This window comes from Vulpes vulpes, chromosome X (genome assembly GCF_048418805.1).
Source record: "Vulpes vulpes isolate BD-2025 chromosome X, VulVul3, whole genome shotgun sequence".
Taxonomy (NCBI): Eukaryota; Metazoa; Chordata; class Mammalia; order Carnivora; family Canidae; genus Vulpes; species Vulpes vulpes.
The window spans coordinates 14,200,013-14,226,692 of NC_132796.1; the positions used below are offsets into that span (position 1 = coordinate 14,200,013).

At 40.5% G+C, this 26,680-nt stretch overlaps 1 protein-coding gene and 1 pseudogene across 2 annotated transcripts in view; both read right to left on the bottom strand.

Moving 5' to 3' along the window:
- RAI2 (retinoic acid induced 2) overlaps positions 1-26,680 on the bottom strand; it is a 387,183-nt gene that overhangs the window by 324,314 nt on the left and 36,189 nt on the right. The gene's annotated exons all lie outside the window — the stretch shown is intronic.
- Positions 769-6,583, bottom strand: LOC112919049 (large ribosomal subunit protein eL33 pseudogene; annotated as a pseudogene).

A 26,680-nucleotide genomic window follows, 5' to 3' on the forward strand; every position in this document is an offset into this window, starting at 1 on the left:
AAGCTGCAACCATGAACCTCTGTATCTTTGGGCCAGAACTACTTTCTGGGGAGAAGCCAGATTACAGAGTACAGTTTCAAAGGCCAGAAAGCTGAAAACCAGAGGTCATCCCTAAAGGACAAGCTTCTTTACCCCAAGGGGAGAAAGGAAGGAAATGCCTACCTACCTGCTATGGTCTGAATGTCTTTGTCTCCCCCAAACCTATATGTTGAAACCTAACCCTCAAAGTGATGGTAGAAGGAAGGTAGGGCCTTTGAGAGGTACTTAAGTCATGAGTGAGGGGCTCTCATGAATGGGATTAGTGGCTTAGTGGCCCCATAAAAGAGACAACAAAGAGTTCCCTCACCCCTCCTGCCATGTGAGGACACAGTGAGAAGACGGCCATCTATATCAACCAGGAAACTGGTTTTCACCATACACTGCATCTGCTGGTACCTTTATTTTGGACTTCTAGCCTCTAGAACTGTGAGAAATAAATTTCTGTTGTTTATCAGCTACCCAATCTATGGTGTTTTGTTATAGCAGCTCAAACAGACTTAGACACCATTCTAGAGGAGAGTGTCTAGCTCTTTGTCTCCTGTCCCATTTCTACCTCTGGTGCTGGAGGAAATGAGGGTATGGTGTGACATTGGGACACTGGAACATGGCCTTCCACTGACAGAAGTGGTACCGAATTTCTGATCTTAAAGTTCTGCTGGGTAGATTCCCACAGCCCCTTTTTTGTTGCTCAAATCCCTTGACACTTAGTGTCACTGGGGCCACCTAGCATCAACTCACTGACACAACCCAAGGATGCATATGGCTCTCAGCAGCTGAGAGGGTTCCACCAAGCAGCCATCCAAGGTGGCTTTTGCTCTCCACAACCTTCCCACACAGCTGCAGACAGTCTAGTTCATTAAGCTTGTAACCGTTCTCAGCCTCAGGCCCTCCACCCCAGGCTTTCGTCGGCAGGAAGGGGGCCCTGCAGTGAAGAGCTTTGACAAACGCATTTTTGTGAATGCAGATGCATCATGGGTGATGGGAGAGGGAGAAAGAGGAACAAGTAGATTGTCTGGGACAGATAGACCAAGAAAGAGGAGAATAGGGGTGTGTGTGTATGCGTCTGTCTGTCTGTCTGTGACTGAGAGAAAGCAAGAGATATGAGGGAGAGGATAGGGCATGAAAGGTGGAGAAAAGCATAAGTAATAGGGTTAGACCAAGCAGAGTGCCATCCTTGGCTTGGATTTTGAGGTCCACTCAGCGCAGGCAGCCAGAAATGGTCAAGAGATGGGAGAAATAGCAGTGCACCAATATATGCTGCTCGAAGAGAGGCGGGTGCAAGGTGGCCAGGCCCTGGGGATGGGGTGGAGGGTAGGAGTGAGGGATTAAAAAGGTCTCTTGAGTGGAGACTGCTGGCATTTACCTCCCTGATTTGAGAAACTTCTCAGGGCATTGGCTACAACCTAGGAACATTATTTTCCTTCTTTCCCTTTTCATAGCCCTTGCTGACAGTTTAACCACTTCTTACCTGCTAAGACCAGTTCTGGGAGGGTAAAGGGATCCCTCACATGATGATTTGCACCATCACCACCCCACTGAGAACTGCTACTGGGGCATGACTGTGTGGGATGGCTGAGGGCTGCTAGACTATAAAAAGACCTCTTTCTTTCATGTTCTTGTTCGCTATTCTCATCTATTTATTCTTCAATGTAAATGCTAGAAACAATTTGTCAAGTTAAAGTTCTAATAGGATTTTGACTGCCATTGTGTCAAACCAGTATATTACTGCTTTTAATTAAAACCAAATTTGAGACTAAATACTAAAGAACCAGTCAGAAAGGACTTCTTTGTTTGCTCCTTCATTTATTCATTTACTCAGCAGTATAAATTCAGCACTTAGGAGAGCAATAGGATGGGACGCCTGGGTGGCTCAGCAGTTGAGCATCTGCCTTTGGCTCAGGGTGTGATCCTGGGATCTCCCTGCATGGAGCCTGCTTCTCCCTCTGCCTGTGTCTCTGCCTCTGTGTGTGTGTGTGTGTGTGTGTGTGTGTGTGTGTCTTTCATGAATAAATAAATAAAATCTTAAAAAAAAGGAAAGAAATAGGAAATTGGTTCCACTGTCTAAAGATGCTGAGAGACACTTAAGGCAAAGAGAAGGGAAAGTACCATCCTAGTATTTTTATGACCCATCCCCCTTACTTTGCCCTAATCCCGGCCTTGGTGGATCCTGTTATCATTTAAAAGTTTGATATAATCTTCATCCTGAATTTTGGCATTAATTTTTTAAATTAATTTTTAAATTTTATTTTATTTTTATTTTTTTAAAGATTTTATTTATTTATTCATGAGAGACACAGAGAGAGAGAGAGTGGCAGAGACACAGGCAGAGGGAGAAGCAGGCTCCATGCAGGGAGCCTGATGTGGGACTCGATCCTGGAACTCCAGGATCATGCCCTGGGCCGAAGGCAGGCGCTAAACCACTGAACCACCCAGGGATTCCCATTAATTTTATTTTTTAAATTGAAGTATAGTTGACATCAGTTTCAGGTGTGCAACACAGTGATTTGACAATTGTATACATTATGAAATGTTTACCACATAAATGTAGTTACCGTCTGTCATCATACAAAATTATTACAATATTATTGACCATATTCCTTATACCATACTTGTCATTCTCATGACTTATTTTATAACTGGAAGTTTGTATCTCTTAATCTCCTTCACCTATTTTGCCTATCCCTCCACCCCCTTCCCCACATGGAAGTAGAATCATATGGTATTTGTCTTTCTCTCATTTATTTTTTGATTGAATCATATTTACATGTATTTTTTGCTATTTTTATTTAAATTCAATTAGCCAACATATAGTATACTATTAGTTTCAGATGTAGAGTTTAGTAATTCATCGGTTGTGTATAACATCCAGTGCTCATCATATCATATGCCCTCCTTAATGCCCATCACCCAGTTATCCCAGGCCCCAATGACCACCCCTCCAGCAACCCTCAGTTTCTTTCCCATAGTTATGAATCTCTCATGGTTTGTCTCCCTCTCTGATTTCTTCCCATTCCATTTTTTCCTCCCTTCCCCATGATCCTCTGTGTTGTTTTTTACATTCCTTATATGAGTGAAACCATATAATTGTCTTTCTTTGATTGGCTTATTTCACTTAGTATAATACCTTCCAGTTCCATCCACATCAATGTAAATGGTAAGATTTCACCCTTTCTGATGGCTGAGTAATATTCCATAGTATATAAATATACCATATCTTCTTTATCCAATCATCTGATTTGGCTTTCTTTATTTGTTTGGTTGGTTTTAGAGAGGGAGTGTGTGCGAGTGAACAACAGAGGGAGAGAGAGAATCTTAAGCAGATTCCTTGCCCAGTGCAGAGTCCAACATGGGGCTCTATTTCACGACTGTGAGATCATGACCTGAGCGAAAATCAAGAGTCAGGTGCTTAGCCAACTGAGCCCACCCAGGCACCCGTCTGATTTATTTCACTTAGCTTACTACCATCCAGGTCCATCCACGTTGTCACAAATGGCAAGATTTCATTCTTTTTTAGACTGCATTCCACTGTATGCATGTGTATGTGTGTGTGTGTGTGTGTGTGTGTGTATACACATCTTCTTTTTTTCATCCATCAATCAATAAACACTTAGGTTGCTTCTATATCTTGGCAATTGTAAATAATGCTATGAAAAATGGTGCATATATCTTTTCTAATTAGTGTTTTCATTTGGGGGGGGTAAATACCCAGAAGCAGAATTAGTGGATTATATGGTACTTCTCTTTTTAGTTTACTGAGGAATCTCCATGTTTTCCACAGTGATTGCACCAATTCACATTCTCACCAACAGTGCACAAGGGCTCCTTTGATCCACATCCTCACCAACACTTTTTATTTCTTTTCTTCTTGATACTAGCCATTCTCACTGATGTGTGGTTCAGTTTCAACTTGCATTTCCATGATAATTAGCATTTTTTATGTGTCTGTCGGCTATTTGCAGATGACGTGATACTATATATAGAAAATCTTAAAGACTTTGCCAAAAAACTATAGAATAAATGAATTCAGTAAAGTGGCAAGGTGCAAAGTCAGTATACAAAAATTAGTTGCATTTCTATACACCACTAAGGAAACAGCAGAAAGAAAATTTTAAAAACAACCCATTTACAGTAGTATCAAAGAGAACAAAATAGGTATAAATTTAACCAAAGAGGTGAAAGACTCCTACTTTGAAAACTATAAGACACTGATGAAAGAAACAGAATATGACACAAAAAAATGGAAAGATATACCATGCTCATGGGTTGGAAGAATTAAAATTGTTAAAATGTCTATACTCCCTAGAGCAATCTACAGATTCATTGCAATCCCTATCAAAATACTCAATAGTATTTTTCACAGAACTAGAAAAAAATCCTAAAATTTGTATAGAACCACAAAAGACCCCAAATAGCCAAAGCAATCCTGAGAAAGAAGAACAAAGCTGGAGGTATCACAAACTCAGAATTCAAGACATACTACAAAGCTATAGTAATCAAGGGGTACCTGGGTGGCTCAGTCAGTTAAGCATCTGCCTTCAGCTCAGGTCATGATCCCAGGGTCATGGGATTGAGCCCCGAGTTGGGCTCCCTACTCAGCAGGGAGTCTACTTCTCCCTTTCCCTCTCCCCTGACCCCACTCAGCTCTCTCTCGTGCACTTTCTCTAATATTTTTTAAAAAGCTATAGTAATCAAAACAGTATGGTAGTAGCACAAAAAATAAACACACAGGTGAATGGAACAGATTAGAAAGCCCAGAAATAAACCCATGCTTATATGGCCAATTAATCTATGACAAAGGAGGCAAGAATATGCAATGGGGAGAAGAGAGTCTCTTCAATAAATGGTGCTGTGGAAACTGGACAGGTACATACAAAAGAATGAAACTGGACCATTTTTAAATATCATACACAAGGGATGCCTGGGTGGCTCAGCAGTTGAGCATCTGCCTTTGACTTGGCATAATCCTGGGGTCCAGGGATCGAGTCCCGCATCAGGCTCCCTGGAAGGAGTGTGCTTCTTCCTCTGCTTGTGTCTCTGCCTCTCTCTCTGTCTCTCTCATGAATAAATAAATAAAATATTTTTTAAAATCATACACAAAAAAAGTCAAAATGGATTAAAGACCTAAATGTAGGACAACTGGTGGCTCATTTGGTTAAGCATCTGCCTTTGGCTCAGATCATGATCTCAGGGTCCTGGGATCAAGTTCTGCTTTGGTCTCTCTGCTTAGCAGGAAGTCTGCTTCTCCCTCTCCCTCTGCCCCCCCCCACCATGCTCTCTCTCTCAAATAAATAAAAATCTTTAAAAAAGACCTAAATACAAGACCTGAAACCATAAAGCTCCGAAAAGAAAACACAGATGTAATCTCTTGGACATCAACGTTTGCAATATTTTTTTTGCATCTGTCTCCTCAGGCAAGGGAAACAAAAGCAAACAAAACTTAATAATTGGGATTACATCAAGCCAAAAAGTTTTTATAGTGAAGGAAGCCATCAACAAAGCAAAAAGATAACCTACTGAACGGGGAGAAATATTTGCAAATGATATATCTTGATAATGTTTTTAAAATTTTTTATTTAATTTCAATGTTGTTAAGACATAGTATATTATTTGTTTCAGGGTTAGAATTTACTGATTCATCAGTTGCAAATAACATCCAGTGCTCATTACATCAAGTGTCCCTCTTAATGCCCTTCACTCAATTACCTCTTTCCTCTACCCACCTCCCTTCCAGCAACCCTGTTTGTTTCTAGAGTTAAGAGTCTCTTATGGTTTGCCTCCCTCCGTTTTTATCTTATTTTATTTTTCCTTCCCTTCCCCTATATACATCTGTTTGGTTTCTTAAATTCCACATGAGTGAAAGCATACGGTATTTGTCTTTCTCTGATTGACTTATTTCACTTAGCATAACATCCTCTAGTCCCATCCATATCGTGGCACATGGCAAGATTTCATTCTCTCTCTTTTTTTTTTTAACAAGAACAAATATACACCTTTATTTATTTGCTTTTCCTAATTTTAAATCCTTGAGGGGGGGGATCCCTGGGTGGCTCAGTGGTTTAGCGCCTGCCTTTGGCCCAGGGTGCAATCCTGGAGTCCCGGGATCAAGTCCCACGTTGGGCTCCCGGCATGGGGCCTGCTTATTCCTCTGCCTGTGTGTCACTGCCTCTCTCTCTATGTCTATCATAAATAAATAAATCTTTAAAAAAAATAAATAAAACCTTGAGGGGTACAGCATCACATGGATGCCATGGCCAATGGCTTTAGCAGGAAGGTTGCTTCGGAATTTGGCACAAACCATGCCACTGTTTCCATGAGCATGAGTTACTTTTCCCCAGATTACTCTGGTTTTGTTTGGTTTGCCACCAGGAGTCACTGTGTTGTTCTTTGCTTTGTACACGTAAGCACATCACTTGCCTAGACAGAATTCAGTTTCATCTCGAGCATAAACACCTTTGATCCCCAGTAAAGCTGTGTGCTTTCTCTGGTTCCGGAGACCCTGCTGATAGCTGGCAAAAATGGCCTTGGACCACAGCCTTCCAGACATATTTGTCGTTTTGGGAGTCCTGTTCCCAGCAGGCCAATTATGGGAGCGCCCGTTCTCTGGGAGTCCAGGGGCCAGCACCATCAGTCCCACATCCCCTCAATCCTGCCCTCCCCATTGCTGGAATCCATAGAAATCCCTTGCTGGCTCAGCCTCTGAGCCACACCAGTGCCCTGCCAAGACATATGGTTGAGCTCATGCACTTATTTGCCAGGTTTCCTTCTTTTTGATGGCTGAGTAGTATTCCACTGCATATATACACCACTTCTTCTTTATCCGTTCATGTGTGGATGGACATCTCAGCTCTTTCCACAGTTTGGCTATTGTGGACCTTGCTGCTATAAACATTGGGGTGCATGTGCCCCTTCGAATCACTATTTTTGTATCCTTTGGCTAAGTAACCAGTAGTACAGTTGCCAGGTCGTAGGGTGGTTCTATTTTTAACTTTTTGAGGACCCTCCATACTGTTCTCCAGAGTGGCTGCACCAGCTTGCATCCCCACCCACAGTATAAGAGGATTCCCCTCTTTCCACATTCTTGGCAACATCTGTTGTTTCCTGAGTTGTTCATTGTAGCCATTCTGACCCGTGTGAGGTGGTATCTCCTTGTGGATTTATATTTCCCTGATTCTGAGTGATGCTGAGCATTTTTTTCATATGTCTGTTAGCCATTTGCATGTCTTTCTTAGAAGAAATGTCTGTTCATGTCTTCTGTCCATTTCTTGACTTGGTTTTTTGTTTTTTTTGGGGTGTTGAGTTTGAGAAGTTCCTTATGGATTTTGGATAGCAGCCCTTTATCCCCTTTATCCAATATGTCACTTACAAATACCTTCTCCCATTCTGTAGGTTGCCTTTTAGCTTTGTTGATTGTTTCCTCTGCTGTGCAAAAGCTTTTTATCTAGATGATGTCCCAATAGTTCATTTTTGCTTTTGTTTCCCTTGCCTCTAGAGACATGTCTAGCAAGAAGTTGCTGTGGCTGAGGTCAAAGAGGCTGCTGCCTCTAGGATTTTAATGGATTCTGTCTCACATTTAGGTCTTTCATCCATTTTGAATTTATTTTGTGTATGGTGTAAGAAAGTGGTCCAGTTTCATTCTTCTGCATGTGGCTGTCCAATATTCCCAACACCATTTGTTGAAGAGACTGTCTTTTTTCCGTTGAATTTTCTTTCATGCTTGTCAAAGATGAGTTGACCACAGAGTTGAGGGTCCATGTATAGGTTCTCTATTCTATTCCATTGATCTATGTGTCTGTTTTTGTGCCAATACCATATTGTCTTGACAACTACAGCTTTGTAGTAGAGCTTGAAGTCTGCAATTATGATGCTTCCAGCTTTGGTTTTCTCTTTCAATGTTACTTTAGCTATTTGGGGTCTTTTCTGGTTCCATACAAATTTGAGAATTGCTTGTTCCAGCTCTGTGAAAAATGCTGGTGTTATTTTGATAGAGATTGCATTGAAGGTATAGATTGCTTTGGGTAGCATAGACATTTTAACAATATTTGTTCTTCCAATCCATGATCATGGAATGTTTTTCCATTTCTTTGTACGTTCCTCAGTTTCTTTCATAGGTGTTCTATAGTTTTCAGAATACATATCTTTTATCTCTTTGGTTAAGTTTATTCCTAGGGGGAAAAAAGGTTTATTCCTAGGTATCTTATGAGTTTTGGTACAATTGTAAATGAGATTGATTCCCTGATTTCTCTGTTAATTCATTACTGGTGTATGAAAATGCAACAGACTTCTGTGCATTGGTTTTATATCCTGAGACTTTGCTGAATTCTTGCATCAGTTCTAGCAATTTCTGTGGGGGGGGGGGAGTCTTTCAGGTTTCCTACATAGAGTATCACATCATCTGCAAAGAATGAAAGTTTCACTTCTTCTTTGCTGACTTGGATGCCTTTTATTTCTTTTCATTGTCTGACTGCTGAGACTAGGACTTCCAGTACTATGTTGAACAACAGTTGGAGTTGCCTTATTTTTCAGTATCGAATGTTCTGAGCCTCTGAACTAGTCAGGTTAAGCTGCAATAATTCATAATTCCAAACTCCAACATATATACTTCTCACACAAAATCCAGCATGGGTGTTCTAGTTGGCAGGCTGTCACAAGTGGCTTTTCTTCAAGCAGTGATTCAGAGGTCCAAACTCTTATCTTATAAGCCTGTCCTCCCCTACATGCCTGGGGTCCTCTGAATTTGGCTGGCTGATGAATAAAGTGACTGAATACAGATTATCACGTGCTATGATTTAGGGGCCAGACTTAGAAGTAATGTGCAGCACTTCTACTCACACTCAATTAGCCAGAACTGATTACATGGCCCCACCTAGAGATGAGAGAGTTGAAAAATGCAGTTACCTGAGTGCCCAAGAGGAGAAAATGGGTTGGATGAGCATCTAGTCAATCTCTGTCACAGCCCCATGCCAGGCACCAAGAGAAACCACAGTGCTCTCTCGCACCAAGATATATTATTAATTTTCATTATATGTAGTATTCCACATAGTGTTATAGAAATGATTCACAACTGAGGGTGATCTGACTTCTCTCCAGAAAAAAACCTGGCAGTTTTGTTGTCACAAGTGGGAGAATAGCAAACTTCTGGTTTCTATCCAGCATGCAAGGATCTTGGAAGTCATTACTCTCATCCTCACAATAAAAGAAAAGCTGAAGAAACTGAAAATCGACAACTTTTCTTAGGTCCATCTGAGAATTGAGGTCACAGTGAAAAACCTAAAAATTTAGAGACAAACTGACAGATACAAAGAATCACAGCTTACTATCAGGAGCAGAAACCACTCTGGAACTAGTACCAGGGCAGGAAAATGTACATACGCTTTAATTGATAAAATGCTTATGGCAAAGCATGGATAAGCTTGTGAAAATTAAAATGTCAAGGAGGCCCAGCCCTAAGGTGAACCTGCAGTTTTGTGGGTTTCACCTCCAGGAGCCCTATTAGGTTCTCATAATTAAGACTGGGGAAAAGTCTCCTCTTGCTTCTGGCAGGGGAAGGAGAAAGTTGCCATTTAAAAAATATGCCCAGAGCATTCTGTTTTTCTTAACAAGGCCCACCCTCAAGAAAAACTATTTTGCCAGACTATAACCAATTGGAGTTTTACTAGAGCCTATGTGACCTGGAGGAAGGGAAACACCCAAGTTCAACTCCCTCTACCCTTCCTGTCTCACCTGTGGGGTTGGGGGTGGGGGTTAAGCATTTGTGGAGGTCACAGCCCAGGGGCACAGGCTCTCTAAAAGACTAAGACCTAATCATAGGATTATAAAATGTGTCTCACCCCCACAACTTACCACCACATCAGTAAGATTCTTGTGTAATAACAGAGAAAATCAATTGAGAGAACTGCACATCTCAGAGCTTATTTAAGAAGTCTCTAGGGAGGGATCCCTGGATGGCTCAGCGGTTTAGTGCCTGCCTTCTACCCAGGGCGTGGTCCCGGAGTCCTGGGATCGAGTCCCACATCAGGCTCCCTGCATGGAGCCTGCTTCTATCTCTGCCTATGTGTCTGCCTCTCTCTCTCTGTGTGTCTCTCATGAATAAATAAGTAGAATCTTTTAAAAAAAAAAAAAGCCTCTAGGGAAACCCAAAGGCAACAGTGGTACAAAAACAAGAACATTAGAGAAAATTTTAGCCTTTTCATTCATCTATAGCTACAGCAAACAGTAAACACAATCTAACTCCTATTCAGATAAAACATAAAACCTATGGGATGCCTGGGTAGCTCAGTAGTTGAGTGTCTGCCTTTGGCTCAGGGCAGGATCCCGGGTGCAGGGATCAAGTGCTACATTGGGCTCCCTGTGAGGAGCCTGCTTCTTCCTCTGTGTCTCTACCTCTCTGTGTCTCTCATGAATAAATACATAAAATCTTTTTTTAAAAAAACATAAAACCTTACATTAGTGGCCTGTTCACCTCAGTTCCTTTTACCCGTTATATCATGTCTGGCTTTCTTCAAAAAATTACAAGGCATACCAAACGGCAAAAATCACAGTCTGAAGAGACAAAACAAGCATCAGAACCAGACTCAGATATGGCAAAGATTTTGTAATTATTAGACTGGGAATTTCTTTCTTTCTTTTTTCTTTTTTAAAGATTTATTTATATATTCATGAGAGACACAGAGAGAGAAAGGCAGAGACATAGGCAGAGGGAGAAGCAAGCTCTTTGCAGGAGCCTGATGCAGGACTTGATCCCAGGACCCCGGAATCATGACCTGAACTGAAGGCAGCCGCCCAGCCACTGAGTCACCCCAGGTGTCCCTAATGGAACAGTAGACAACATAAAGAAGTAGATGGATAATGTAAGCAGAGACATGGTAATTCTAAGAATCAAAAGGAAATGCCAGAAATAAAAAACACTAACAGAAATGAAGAACACCTCTGATGGGGTCAGCAACAGATTAGACATGGTTAAAGAAGGAATCAGTGAGCTTGAAAATATATCAACAGAAACTTCTAAAACTGAAATGCAAAGAGAAAAAAATGAAAAGACAGACAGAACTGTGGGATAATTACAAAAGTGTCACACATATATACTGAAGGAGAAGAGAGGAAAAGACAAAAGAAATATCTGAAATAATAATGACTGAGAAATTTCTAAACTTAATGACAGACACCAAATCACAGATCCAGGTGTTCACAGAACACCAAGCAAGATAAATATTTTAACCTCAGAAAATCAAAGACAAAGAAAAATATTGAAAGAAGACAAAGAAAAAAACACCTTACTTATAGAGGAGCGAAGATAAGAATTACATCTGACTTCTCTTCAGAAATCATGCAAGTAAGAAGAAAGTGAAATGAAATATTTAATGTGTTGAAAGAAAAAAAACCACCAACCTAGATTTCAATATCCAGTAAAATTATCTTTCAAAAGTGAAGGAGGAATAATGGTTTTCTCAGACAAACAAAAGTAAGAATATGTGGCCAGTAGACCTGTCTTGCAAGAACTGTTACAAGAAATTCTTCAGAGAGAAGGAAAATGATATAGGTCAGAAAGTCAGATCTACATAAGGAAAGGAAGGATGCTAGAGAAGGAATAAAGGTAAAATAAAACCTTTTGTTTTTCTAGTTCTCAATTGACCTAACAGAAAACACTGTTCAAAATAAAAATAGCAACAATGTATTCAGCAAATATAGCTTATGGATATGTGAAATAAATGAGAGCAATGCTATAAGGTATTGGGTAGATGAAATGGGAATACTCTGCTATAAGGTACTCTCACTATCCATGAAGCAGTATAGTGTTATTTGAAAGTTGACTAGAAATAGTTATAAATGTATACTGAAAGCTCTAGAGCATCAAAGATGCCACTAAACATCTTCAAATGCACAAGACAAGCCCCCACAACAAAGAATCATTCAATCCAAAATGTCGATAGTGCAGAGGTTAAGACACTGTATTATAACAATTCTTCATCTACCCCACAGATTACATACCTGAAATTTTACTTAGTAAATGTGACAGAGACAACTAATTGTACAATAAAAATTATGTATTTCCTTTCATAGTATAGAACTGTGCTAGGAAATGGCTTCTCAGTCAGGTACTATATTTCCAGCATCTAGGTAGAGCAATATAGCTAGTTTTTGACAAAGGAATATGAGCAGAAGTGATATGTGCCCCCTTCTGAACCCAGGGGATTAGGAGCAGGTATGAATTCTCTACCTCCTTTTCTTCCATTTGGCTATTAGCTAAATGCAAAATATTGTACACTGAAGTCTGATGCCCTAGGGACAGAAAAAACACAAGATGGAAGGAGCCTGGGTCCTTGAATGACTGCATGGAATACCATCTGCTTCCCAGGAGCTTTCCCTTGAATAGTTATGAAGGCAAGAACAAATTCTAGTGTGTTAAGCCACTAAAATTTGGGGGCATACTTGTTACAGAACCTAGAATCTCCCTAGGTAATACAACAAAAGCTTTGTTTTTGTTTCTGTTTCTGTTTTAGAGAGGGAGAGAGAGAAAATCCTAAGCAGGCTCATGCCCAATGCAGAGCCCAATGTGGGGCTAGATCTCACAACCCTGAGATCATGATCTGAGCCTAAATCAAGAGTCAGATGCTTAACTGACTGAGCCACCCACATGCCCCCAGCAAAAGTTTTAAAAGGCATTTACTTCCAAAAGAATTCTGGATCACCAACATTAAAAACTCACTATTGAGGTAATACATTGAATCACCTTCTTCAATTGCCCTAAGACACTGCAGATTTTGTCATGAGGGCTACATTATCAAGATGCCACATCTTAAGCTTTCAAATGAGACTTTGTTATCTTGAAATAATGACTTTTGCATACCATTCCCTTTTATCCTACTCCCTCTTCGCCACATTAGTGAGATAAGCAGTATCTTTTTATTGTAACATCCCTAATTAAATTGCCTGGGAACTCCAGAAGCCTATAAGCCAATCCAGCTTCCATGCCTCCCGCAAAGGGAACTGTAGGTACCATCTCACTTGCTAGTAGAAAACTAATTCTGTTTCTGTTCTCTAGAGTACACAGAGTCCAGTAGATTGGACTACTTGCTTACATAAAATATATTAATATTTTTCATATTAAAAGAAGTGAGACCTTATCTATATCTAAACATACCCCATCTCAAGCTACAGTGAACTAAGATAGACAAATACATATAAGAATCTAGTATGTAACAAAGGTCATCATACCAATCAGTGGTATACTAAAGGGTTATTAAATAAACTATCCAAGTCAACTGGTTGACTAAATCAGAGAAACAAAGCCCCAAAGTTAAATTCTTATCTCCTCTCACACCACAAAATAAATTCTTGGTGGGTGAATGATTTAAAAAAAAACACAAATTTTAAAACAAATGCTTAAACCATACTGATATGGTAACAAATTTTCCCAAGTATAAAAGCAGAGAAAAAGATACTTGCAAGGAAGATGGAAGTAGGAGGACCCTAATCCACCTTATCCCACGGATACAAATAGATAACACTCATATCCATGTAAATAACCCAGAAAACAACACAAAGACTAGCAGAACAAACTCTACAATTAAATGTACAGAAGAGGCTACATCTAAGAGGGTAAGAAGGGTGGAGATGTGGTGGGGAGCTAAACTCCATGGGACTGGCTACTGGAGGGAGGGAGCCCCAGGCATGGAGAGGGATAAGAAACAGACTATCACACTGGGGATCCTGCTTGGGAAAGATAAATCCCCAAAGCATTTCTTTTTGAAAATCAGACAGGCCAAAGTTTGTGAGTTCAGTGGAACTTAAAGCCCAGAACTTTCAAAATTAGAAAGCTCAGCTCTGTGAGAGTCCTGAGGGCAATAGGACATTGAGTCCCTACCTTTAAAGACACAGCACAATAAACAGCCTGTGGAGATACAGCAGAGAAGCAGCCATTTGAAAAAACACCTGGGGTATAGGGGAGAGAGAGCTATTTACTTATCTAAGAATTCCCTGAGGGACTTCTCTAGGAACAAAGTTGCTGCCAGGCACCATTTCCTGCCCCAACCCTCAGCAAAACCCCCACCACCTGCAGGAAACAGCATGGAACCAGTATTCACTACCTAACTTGCTTACATTGCACTGCACCCTAACCCCTCCAACCTCAGTCCTGGCACTGTGGGTACTCTCCTCCAGAAGACTGTTGCAAACCTCACCAACACTGTGTCTCCCAACCATATGCTCTGCAGGGCCTTCGTACCAGTAGAAGTGGCTGGTCACCTCCCTCAGAGGACACTCAAACATTATTAAAATGGCACTCACTCTCTCTCACCCCACATACTTTGTGGAGCAGCCTGGTCCAGCTGTGGTTTCCATAGCAGCTGTGCATCCTAGGGGAAGAGAGTTAGCACACAGTGCTTGCAGTGGTTATACCCCAGCCCATGTGTGCTTTGTGGAGTGGCCCCAGCCAGCCCTGTTCTCAGCAGCTGTGTGTCCCCTGTAGAAGAGGACCAGCACCACCTCACTAAAAATGCATGCCCTGCCTAATACTTTTAAGAGCAAGAGATGGAGCTGACTTTCCTAACACAGAGAAACAAAGAAAGAGAATTAGACAAAATGAGAACACAGAGTAATATGTCCCAAGTGAAAGAACAGGGCAAACAGGACAGCAAGAGACCTAAGCTAAGTGGAGGTAAGTAATATGCTGATAGACAATTTAAAGTAATAATCATAAAGATACTCACTGGACTTGAGAAAAAAGTGGAGGCCATCAGTGCGACCTTTAATGAAGAGATAAAAAAAACAATCAGAGATGAAGAACACAATAATTGAAATTAAAAATACACTAGATGGAATAAACAGCAGGCTACAAGAAGCAGAAGAACAAGTCAGCAACTTGGAGGGCAGAGTAATAGAAAGTAATCAAGCTGAGAAGGTGAAAGAAAAAAATTATGCCAAATAAGAACAGACTTAGGAAACTCAGTAACTCCAAAAGCACAACAACATTTGCATTATGGGGATCATAGAAGAAAAAGAGAGAGAAAAGGGAGCAGAAATGTATTTGAAGAAATAATAGCTGAAATCTTCCTAAATCTGGGAAAGGAAAAAGAAATTCAGATCCAAAAGTCACAGAAAAGCCCAACAAATTCAAACCAAGGAAGTCCACACCAAGATACATGGTAATTAAAATGTCAAAGAGCAGTAATAAAGAATTTTAAAAGCAGCAAAAGAAAGATTACAAGGGAAATCTCATAGGGCTATCATCTGATTTTTCAACAGAAACTTTGCAAGTCAGAAGAAAGTGGCATGATATATTCAAAGTGTTCAAAGAAAAGAAAACCCACAGCCAAGATTATGCTATTCAGCAAGGCTACCATTCAGAATAGGAAGAGAGATAAAGAGTTTCCTAGATAAAAGTTAAAAGAGTACATGGCCACTAAAGTCATGGTACATGACTAAAGTTAAAAGAGTACATGGCCACTAAAGTTAAAAGAGTACATGGCCACTAAAGTCCTACAAGAAATGTTAAAAGGGAATCTATGAGTGGAAAGGAAAGACCATAAGTAAAAGTAAGAAAAGTAGGAAGCACCAAACCAGTTAAAATAAGTATGTCTATAAAAATCAGTAAAGGGATTCACAGAATAAAAGGAAATAAAGTATAATGCCATACACCCACAACATGGGAAAGAGAGGAGTAAAAATGGGTTCAAATTTAAGTGACCATCAACTTACGATAGACTGCTATATGCAGAAGATGCCATATACAAACCTAATGGTAACCATGAATCAAAAACCAGTAATAGATATGCAAAAAAATAAAGGAAAAGGAATCCAAGTATATCACTAAAGAAAGCCAACTTATGATGAGAGAAGACAGCAAGGAAATAAAGGAACAGAGAAGATCCACACAAACTAGTAGAAAACAAATAAAATGGCAATAAATACATACCTATCAACAATTACTTTGAATGTAAATGGACAAAACACTTAAATCAAAATACATAGGGTAACAGAATGGATAAAAAAAACAAGACTCATCTATATGCTGCCTACAAGAGACTCACTTCAGACATAAAGACACATGCAGATTGAAAGTGAGGGGATGGAGAAATATTTATCACACAAATGGATGTGAAAAAGAAAGCTGGAATGGCAATACATATATCAGACAAAATTGACTTTAAAACAAAGACTGTAGGGACCCCTGGGTGGCTCAGTGGAATAAGTGTCTGGATTCTTGATCTCAGCTTAGGTCTTGACCTCAGTGTCATGAGTTCAAGCCCTGTAGTGGAGCCTACATTTAAAAAACAATTAATTAATTAATTAATTAAAATAAAATAAAGACTGTAGGCTGGCTCACTTGGAAGAGCACACAACTCTTGATCTCAGGCTCATGAATTTGAGTCCCATATAGGGTGTAGAGGTATCTTAACTATATTTAAAAAAACTTTTTAAAAAATAAAACAAAGACTGTACCAAGAGACAAAGAAGGACACTATATAATCATTAATCAACAAGAAGACATACAATTGTAAATATTTATGCATCTAACACAAGAGTACTCAAATACATAAAAAGTTAATAATAAATATATAAGAACTAATTGATAGTAACAAAATAATAGTAGGGGACTCATATCAATGAACAGATCATTTAAACAGAATATCAAGTAAACAGTGGCTTTGAGTGACACATTGGACCAAATGGATTTAATAGAGTCAGAACATTCCTCCTAAAACAGAAGAATACACATTCTTTTCAAGTGTACACAGAACATTCTCCAGAATAGATCACATATTTGCCCACAAAACAAACCTTGACAAATTCAAGAAGATCAAAGTCATACCATGCATCTTTTCTAACCACAATTCTATGAAACAAGAAGGAAACCATAAGAAAAAATTTGGAAAGAACACAAATACATGGAGGTTAAATAACATGCTACTAAACAATGAGTGGATCAATCAAAAAACCAAAGAAGAAATTAAAAAGTACATAGAAACAAATGAAAATGAAAACACAATGGTCCAAAACCTTTGGGATGCAGCAAAAGTAGTTCTAAGAGGGAAGTTTATAGCAATACAGGCCTATCTCAAAAAGCAAGAAAAATCACAAATAAGGAACCTAATCTTACATCTAAAGGAGCTAGTAAAGAACAACAAACACATAAAACCTCAGAATGAAGGAAATAACAAAGATTAGACCAGAAACAAAGTTAATAGAAACTAAAAACAACTGCAGAACAGATTAATGAAACCAGGAGCTAGATCTTCAAAAACACTAATAGAATTAATAAGCCTCTAGCCAGACATATCAAGAAAAAAAGAGAAAGGACTAAAAAAATTAAATCACAAATGAGAGAGGAGAAACAACTAACACCACAGAAATACAAACCATCCTAAGAGAATATTATTTAATATATATATGGATCTCTGGTGGCTCAGCGGTTTAGCACCTGCCTTCGGCCCTGGGTGTGATCCTGGAGACCAGGGATCATGTCCCACATCAGGCTCCCTACATGGAGCCTGCTTCTCCCTCTGCTTGTGTCTCTGCCTCTCTCTCTCTCTCTCTCTCTCTCTCTCTCTCTCTCTGTGTGTGTGTGTGTGTATGTCTCTCATGAATAAATAAATAAAATATTTTTTTAAAAAACTATATGCCAACAAACTGGACAACCTAGAAAAAATGGATAAATTCCTAGAAACATATAACCTACCAAAACTGAATCAGAAAGAAACAGAAAATCTGAATACACCAGTTACCAGCAATAAAATTGAATTAATAATAAAAAAAGTCCCAACAAACAAAAGTTTAGGATCAGACAGCTTTACAGATGAATTCTACCAAACATTTAAAGAAGAGTTAATACCTATTCTTCTCATACTATTCCAAAAACCAGAAGAGGAAGGAAAACTTCTGAATTCATTTCATGAGGCGAGCATTACCCTGATATCAAAACCTGATAAAGACACTACAAGAAAAGAGAACTGCAGGCCAGTATCGCAGTTGGACATAGATGCCAAAATCCTCAACAAAATATCAGCAAACCGAATCCAACAATACATTAAAAGAATCATCCTCCATGATCAAGTGGGATTTATTCTTGGGATGCAAGGTGGTTCAATGTTTGCAAATCAATCAATGTGACACATCACATCAATAAGAGAAAGTATAAGAAACATATGATCATTTCAACAGATGCAGAAAAAGCATTTGAGAAACTACAACATCCATTTATGATAAAAACTCTTCAACAAAGTAGGTTTAGACAGAACATATCTTAACATAATAAACGCCATATATGAAAACCCCACAGCTAACATTATCCTTAATGGGGGAAAAAGTGAAAGCTATTCCCCTAAGGTCAGGAACAAGACAAGGATGGCTACTCTCAACATTTTTATTCAACATAGTTCTAGAAGTCCTAGACACAGCAATCAGATAACAACAAAATAGATAAAAAGTATCTGAATTGGTAAGGAAGAAGTAAAACTTTCCCTATTTGCAGATGACATGATACTCTATGTAGAAAATCAGAAAGACTCCATGAAAAAACTGCTAGAACTAATAAATGAATTCAGTAAGGTCACAGGATACAAAATCAATGTACAGAAATCCACTGAATTTCTGTACACCAATAATGAAGCAGCGGAAAGAGAAATTAAGAAAACAATCCATTTACAACTGCACCAAAAATAAGATACCTAGGAATAAACCTAACTCAAAGGCAATCTACAAAATGGGAGAAGATATTTGCAAATGGCATAACTGAGAAAGGGTTAGTATCCCTATTATAGAGAGAACTTATCCAACTCAACACCCAAAAAACAAATAATTCCAGTTAAAAAATGGGCAGAAGACATATAAAGAGACATTTCTCCAAAGACGACATACAGATGGTCAACACGCACAAAAAGATGCTCAACATCACTCATCATCAGAAAAATGCAAATCAAAGGCACAATCAGATATCACCTCACACCGGACAGAATGGCTAAAATCAACAGCACAAGAAACAAGTGTTGGTGAGGATATGGAGAAATACAAACACTCATGCACTATTGGTGGGAATGGTGTGACCACTGTGGAAGACAGTATGGAGGTTCCTCAAAAAATTAAAAATAGAATTACTATATGATCCAGTAAATTCACTACTGGGTATTTACCCAAAGAATGAAAACACTAATTCAAAGGGTTACACGCACCCCTATGTTTATTGCAACATTATTTGCAATAGCCAAATTATGGAAGCAACTTAAGTGTCCATCAACAGATGAATGGATAAAGAATATGTGGAGATACACACACACACACACACACACACACACACACACACACACTGGAATGTTACTCAGCCATTTGAAAAGAATGAAATCTTGCCATTTGCAATGATATGGATGGAGCTAAGAGTATAATGCTAAGTGAAATAAGTCAGTCAGAGAAAGACAATTATCATATGATCTCACTCATAGGTGAAATTTAAGAAACCAAACAAATGAACAAAGGAAAAAAAGAGAAAGACAAACCAAGAAACACTCTTAACTATAGAGAACAAACTGATGGTTGTCGGAGGGGAGGTGTGGGGGGGATGGGTGAAATAGGTGAAGGGGATTAAGAGTACACTTAGCATGATAAGCACTGAGAAATGCATAGAATTGCTGAATCGCTGTATGGTACACCTGAAACTAATATAACATTGTGTATTAATTACACTGGCATTACAACTTTAAAAAGTAGAGAAAGAGATCAATATGATCATCTAAAAACTCTATAAATAAAATTAAAAGGCTACTGAGCAAGCAGGGAAAACATTAGTACTGTATTGAATATTATTAATATAGATATTTTTAAATCAGTTTTATTTATTTTTTTAAAGATTTTATTTATTTATTCATGAGAGACACAGAGAGAGAGGCAGAGACACAGGCAGAGGGAGAAGCAGGCTCCATGCAGGGAGCCCGACATGGGACTCGATCCCAGGTCTCCAGGATCATGGCCTAGGCCGAAGGCAGGCGCTAAACCGCAGAGCCACCCAGGGATCCCCAAATCAGTTTCTTTTAAAAGATGAAATCCTAATGGAAAAAATAGGTGAAGGTTATAATAGACACTTCACAAAAGAAGAAATGCAGATGGTTAATAAATGTGTGAGAGAATGGTCAGCTTCCAACTAATAAAAGAATGCTAATGAAAACAAGATATAATTTTTACCTTTCGAACTGATAATAATTTACAAATTATAATCTATAAATTGTAATAGACTGTGCACTCTTGTAATAAATGTGCAATGACATAAACAGTTTCACAGCCTTCTTCAAGTACTATAAATTGGTAAGACTTCATGAAGGGCAACCTGGCAATATGGATCGATGACTTTAGAAAGTCACCATAAACTTGACCTAATAATTCTACTTCTGGAAATTACACTAAGGAGATAAGCAGACAAGTGGGCAATGATGAATATATAAAAACTGTCGCCCAAGCTTTGTCTGTAATAGAAAAAATTGGACTAATTTAGAAGAATGGCTAAGTAAACGATGGCACACTTATTTTATAAAACCTTAAGCATTAAAGAACAGGTTCTCAAGGAATATTTAACCACATGAAAAATGCGCAGAAGATAATGGAAAAAACAGCACATAAAACTCTATTTTTCATATCATGATTTTATAGTGAAATGCATAGAGGGGGGAAATGATGAACAAATGTTCATAGTAGTTGCTTTAGTTAGATTATGGGTAGTTTCTAGTTTCTTCTTTTCAGCATTTATCCCCCCACGTATTCTATAATAAAAAAGTTTTTTCCTTTATAATCAGGAAAAAGGTAAATGAGATGTCATAATCCTTTACAGCTTTATCATATTCCCAGAGAGAAATTCTATCTTTATTATTTGTAAACTTGAACGTGTTTTTTCTGATTTAGTAGAGCCCAAATGCATTAAGGACTGACTCTAAACTATCTGGATAGACCCAGGAAACTTCCCAGTTTGTTACTCTCGCAAGCTCCCAGGGCAGTGCCTTCTGTACTAGTCTTGTCTGCGGCACAACTTAGAAATTCCAAAGTTTTGAGGAAATTTCTCAGAAAATACATTTGGTTGGTAGCCACATACTCAACAAAGTGGTGGAAGAAATGGGGGGCATGGGTGAAGGTAGGGAATTTTCTGTAAAGCACTCATTTCATTTTGAAATATTTAGGAAGAAAAGGGAAAGGAGGAGGGAAGCCCCTTGGATCTAAAAACTAAATAGAATTGGTGTGGTTTCCATTGAAGGTCAGTACTCTAGTTGTATCATGTTGTGTACCAAATCACTCCAAAGCTTAGTGACTTAAACCAAGAACCATTTATCATCCCTCATGGTTTTCTGAAGTTCAGTTTGTGAGCTGAGTGGCCCTGGTTTAGGGCCTCTTCTGAGGTTGCAGTAAGATGTTGGCTTGCCTAGAACTGGATGAGGATTCGCTTCCAAGATGGCTCACACTCGTGGCTGGCAGACGGGTGCAGGCTGCTGTGCGAAGGCCTCAGCTCCTCTCCCTGTGCTCCTCTGCACAGAGCTACAGAGTGCATGGTGCCCGGCTGCCCCCAGAGGGCATGGCCCAAGGCAGAAACCCCAATGCTTGTTAGGACTAGCCTCCAAAGCCACATACTATCACTTCTGCAATATCCTATTGGTGATATAGGTCAGCCTAATTCAGTGTAGGGAGGCGAGAATACCAGGAGGCAAAAATCAGTAGAGGCCATCATGGAGGCTAATTTCCCAGTTACCTATCTAGCATCCTGACAATGCCCACTCCCTGACAACACCATAGACTTTTATTTCAGTGTCTTTCCTCCCACTCCACCTGCACCTGTGAAAGGAAGTTGACTCATCCCCAGTACTACTGGTGGGGCTAACTGGGCTCACTGTAATTACAGTGATTGCACAGGCTCCCAGGCCTAAGCCTACTAGCACACGGCATTCTCCCAGTTTCTTGGATTATTCAGAGGTTGGTGTATGACCAGATTTGGGCAAGTGAGGCACAAAGGATACTTTTGGGGCACTTCTTTTTTTTAAAGATGTTATTTATTTATTCATGAGAGACACAGAGAGAGAGGGGGCAGAGACACAGGCAGAAGGAGAAGCAGGCTCCTCGCAGGGAGCCCGATGCAGGACTCGATCCCGGGACCCCGTGATCATGCCCTCAGCAGAAGGCAGATGCTCAAGCACTGAGCCACCCAGGTGTCCCTTGGGGCACTTCTCAAAAGAGAGACAGTCCCTCTCTTCCTTGGGTGTTTCAGGGTGTGGATCTGAGCTCCCAAGGGCACTGCAGTACCCTCCACCAGCCTGAGAATCAAGTCACCCCATGGAGGGGAGCTGACAGGTTCTCAAGAGAAAATAAGTCAGAGCCTTGATAGACCCAGTGCTAATCACTGCCCTGCCACTGGGCTCTTCCTTTATGTGGGGCTATTAATTTCCCATATTTCTGAAGCTACCTTAACATAGGTTTCCTAGTATATGAAACCAAAACTGATTCTTCCCACTTGCAAAATGGAGCTATCATGAAGCCAAAAGAAATAAAGACAAATGCTTTGAAAACTAAATGAAATTTTGCTGTTTAACATTAGGGATAATTAGGGCACCTGAGTGGCTCAGTTGGTTAAGCATCTGCCTTCAGCTCAGGTCACAATCCCGGGAGTCTGCTTCTTCCTCTCCCTCTGCCCACCCCCCCCCCCAACTCATTCTCACTCTCTCTCTCTCTCTCTCTCTCTCTCCCCCTCTGTGAAATAAATAAATAAAATCTAAATACAACAACAACATTAGGGATAATTATATCTACTTGAACTGAACCAAAATTTAGGACAGCTCTCCTGTAATGTGGACGAGAGTATCACCAAGCAGGTCTGGTCCAATATGCCCAGAACCAATAATGATTATACCCATAGGCCAAACAGACAACTGCTTTGGGGAGTCCCTGAACAGGATGTGGTAGTGTGGGTGTGGGTTCCCAGATGGGAGAACCAAAAGTTTTGGAATTCTGAGCTGTGGTGAGGAGCAACCGGAAAGTCCACACAAAACTGGTCGTCAAACTGGGTATGAAGTGGCACTGGGAGGTCCACCACTTCAGGCCAGCGCCTGAGATGCCATGAGCCCCTGATTTAGGCTAAGAGGAGAAACATGATGAAGTTTATGAGTCACTAGCATCTCACCACAAATTGAGGTTTTGAGCCCCTACTGAGATTTGTGTAGAGTATTTGTATGGAATAAGAGAACAGTGGGATGGGAGTCCCCATGCTACCAAGGTGAAGGGAGAAAGAGATCCCAAAATCTAGAGGGCATTGAAGACCAACTGATGAATCACACTTTTGTAGATGGCAGAAAAATGTGGCTGACAAAGTTTTGCCGATCTCGGGCCATTTATGTTGTTTAAGAGCTCTATAAATAGACCTGCTATATACCAGGTACGGTTCTGAGTGCTTTACAAACATTTATTTATTCCCCTCAACAACCCCATGAAATAGGTTCTTATCATCCTTATTTCAAAGATTAGCAAACTGAGGCACAGAGAGGTTAAGCAACTTGCCTGGGTTTGCACAGCTAGAAACCAAGGCACAGAGAGATTAAGAAACTTGCTCAAGGTCACACAGCTAGACAGTGAGGTACAGCTGGTCACACAGCTGGCAAGTAGTAGAGTCAGGATTCGACCATAGGATTTACAGCCCGGGCCCACGCTCCTAACCACCGTGCTCGGCTGCATATGCTATCACATCTCAGTGTCTTTGCCGACTTGCTGCAAAATATCCCCTGATAGGGATGTTCCTCTCTGCATGACAGTTCCCCCTAGGGCCTTAGTGAAGCTACGATAGATTTAAGCACATGTGATAGCTGTGGGTGGTTTTTCTGTCAGGTCTGGCCTTTAATCCGGGGACCTCACGTTGCAACAAACTCTGGTTGTGTCACCTTTAACAAGCCTGAAAAACAGCCATAACTTGGGGCTTGTTAGAAATGCAGCTGATCAGCAGGGTCAGGCCAACCATTTCTCTCTTTACCCAAGCTTCCTGATCATTCCAGGCCTCTGCCCACCACACACCCTCCTTCTTAAATACTATCATCAGTGCCAGGGTCGTTAGGGAGAAAACCAATGAAGAGGAAATGATTATAAAAGTTACATCTGCTGTTCAGGCAGCTGTTCTCTTTCCTCATTAGGACAATCAATCATTTTTCAACATCATTTTTGTAACTAGGAAAAGGCTTCATTTATTCTAAGACTAAGGAGCAGGAATGGGGGAATTAAATCCCATAGGTCTTTAGCTGATGGGATTTTTTTTAATATTCTGTCCTCACCAATGACCTAATTAAGCTTTCAGAGAGTGATAAACTCCCAGCTCCTCCATCGCGTTTCCATCTGTGCCTTTGCAGAAGGGGAGCTCCACACCCCTGGGAGTCCATGCCTTCTCTTCTGGCTTTCTCTTTAGCTTCATCTTCATAGATTCAGCCCAACTTTCTCTGACTTTCTGCAAGGGCTTCTTGGAAAGGTGCTGTCATCACTAAAACCTTACCATTAAGCCGCGGATTTTCACAGAGACATTAAGTCATATTTCCATGAAATCACAGAATAGTAGGGCAGGAAGATCACCCCTCGTAATGATCATGAGCCCCAACTACAGGGGGAAACTGCCCAGGTTCATATATCAAGTTTGTCCCTTATAGTTATTTGACCTTGGGCACATTATTTAGCAGCCTTTTGGTGCTTGGTGTCTTCATTTGTAAAATGGAGAGTAAAAGTATACACCTAGCTCCTAGGGTTGTCATGAAGATTAAGTTAACCATATATGTAAAGCACTTACACCAGTGCCCATAAACACAAAATCGTAGGTCCCTCTATTATCATCGTGGCTATCGCTATTGCTGCTACTGTTGGTATTATCTGGACCACCTGGCTCTGATGCTTATATGCCCTCTTGCACATCCTCCTCTTCAAATCATTAAGGTTGGATCACCCCAAACACATGCCTTCTCCATACCTAGGCCCTGGCTCTCGAGAAGCTTGGGGAGAACCAAACAGGTATGTGAACTGCAAACTCATGGTCTCCCAGCTAAGCCACTCCCCAGATACTCTGTCACCTGTGCCACTCTGCATCAGTCATGGTCCAGGGAGAAAGACAGGCAGCACAGTTAGTTCTGCAGAGGTAAGCAGGGACTGGAGGTGAAACTGCTGAAATGAGTATTGGAGGACTCAAAAGGTAGACAGGGGATGCTGAGATAACACAGAAATGGGAGTGCAGGAATCAGAGGTCACCCCAGGAATGTGGGGGAATGGAAGGGAGAGACTGAAGTTACCAGAACCTAGAGTCCTGGAAGGGGGATGTCACAGTGAAGTGACCCAGATCCCCAAAGAGGGACATCACCCATGTCTGAAGGGACACAGTAAGGCTGATTACAAGTGTTGGGAAGAGCACAAATTGGATGGTTTGAACCGCCACTGCCAGGCTGACGCTCACAGCGATAGGAAATAGACACAAACCCACAGGAAGCAAATGGGAAGGAGTAGCTACCTATTCCGGTTACATAGCCACACTGAACTTTCTAAAAAGCAAGCATGTCTGGGTCACAAGCCTTCTTAAAGCCTTTGTGTGACTCTCTCTGCATCTCTAGCAAGTCTGGCATGTAGTTTGGCTAAGCAGGGTGCTGGAGCTGGCCCTCACCTACACCTAGTACTTTCCCACACCTGACACTCTCCCCTATGACACCAGTTCCGGGCATATTAAATTCATTGCATTCTTCCAAACACTCCAGGTCTTTGTTCCAGCCTGGAAAGCTCTTCTCTCTGAAGTCTTCGATCATCACCTAAGGTAGGAATGGCTAACCCTGTGTGCACTCACTGTAAACCCAACATACTTCCTCTAGCAGATGCTGCTGGGGTCCTTCCCACATCTCTTTGGCCTTTGCCTCTACACGGAAGGCTGCTTACTATGAACACCAGTGGCTCCACTTGGGGCTGTATATCTGCCCATCAGAGTGCACCTGCCCAGGTGGTCAGTAGTGGCGCTAGGGAGTTCATCTCCCCTGAGGCAGTCTTCAAACACTGATGAAGAGAGATGTGATGGCTAAGTGGCCTAGCTGTGTGGCCCCTTGGTGGAGAGAACAAGGCATGTTTTATGTTGTCTCACAGAGCTCCCTGGAGAGGTTGAACTCCAGTTGCCTATAGTAGTAACTACCTGGATAGGCTTTCTTTTGTTCCCTTCCTCAATTCCCTGATCTTTTCTACCAGTGCTTCCTGGGATCACTTCCCCCCAAAAAAACTACTTAAACTGAAATCTTTTTTCCACAACCTGTTTTGGGAGAAAGCCAAACGAAGTCACTTTTCTGATAGCCCATAGTATAGTGTTGTACTAATTTGCTTAAAGGTCCCTATCAATAAGGACTCCAATTCTCTGAGGGCCAGGACCTTATATCATTCTCTTTTGTAACCTCAGATCCTAACACCAGTGCCGGGCACATAATATGCCCTCTATCTGTGCTTATTGGACTGAGGGGATATATCTGAAAACCAGAACAGTGACACTGTAGAATGTGATGGGTGATGAGTAGGGATTACTGAAGGAAGCTGGCATGGGGCTTTGAGATTACAATTCACATTTTTGGAGGTAGGACTACTTGAGCAGCCAAAGCAAGAGAGTAGAATTGCTACTTTTAATCTCTCTGTTTCTTCAGAG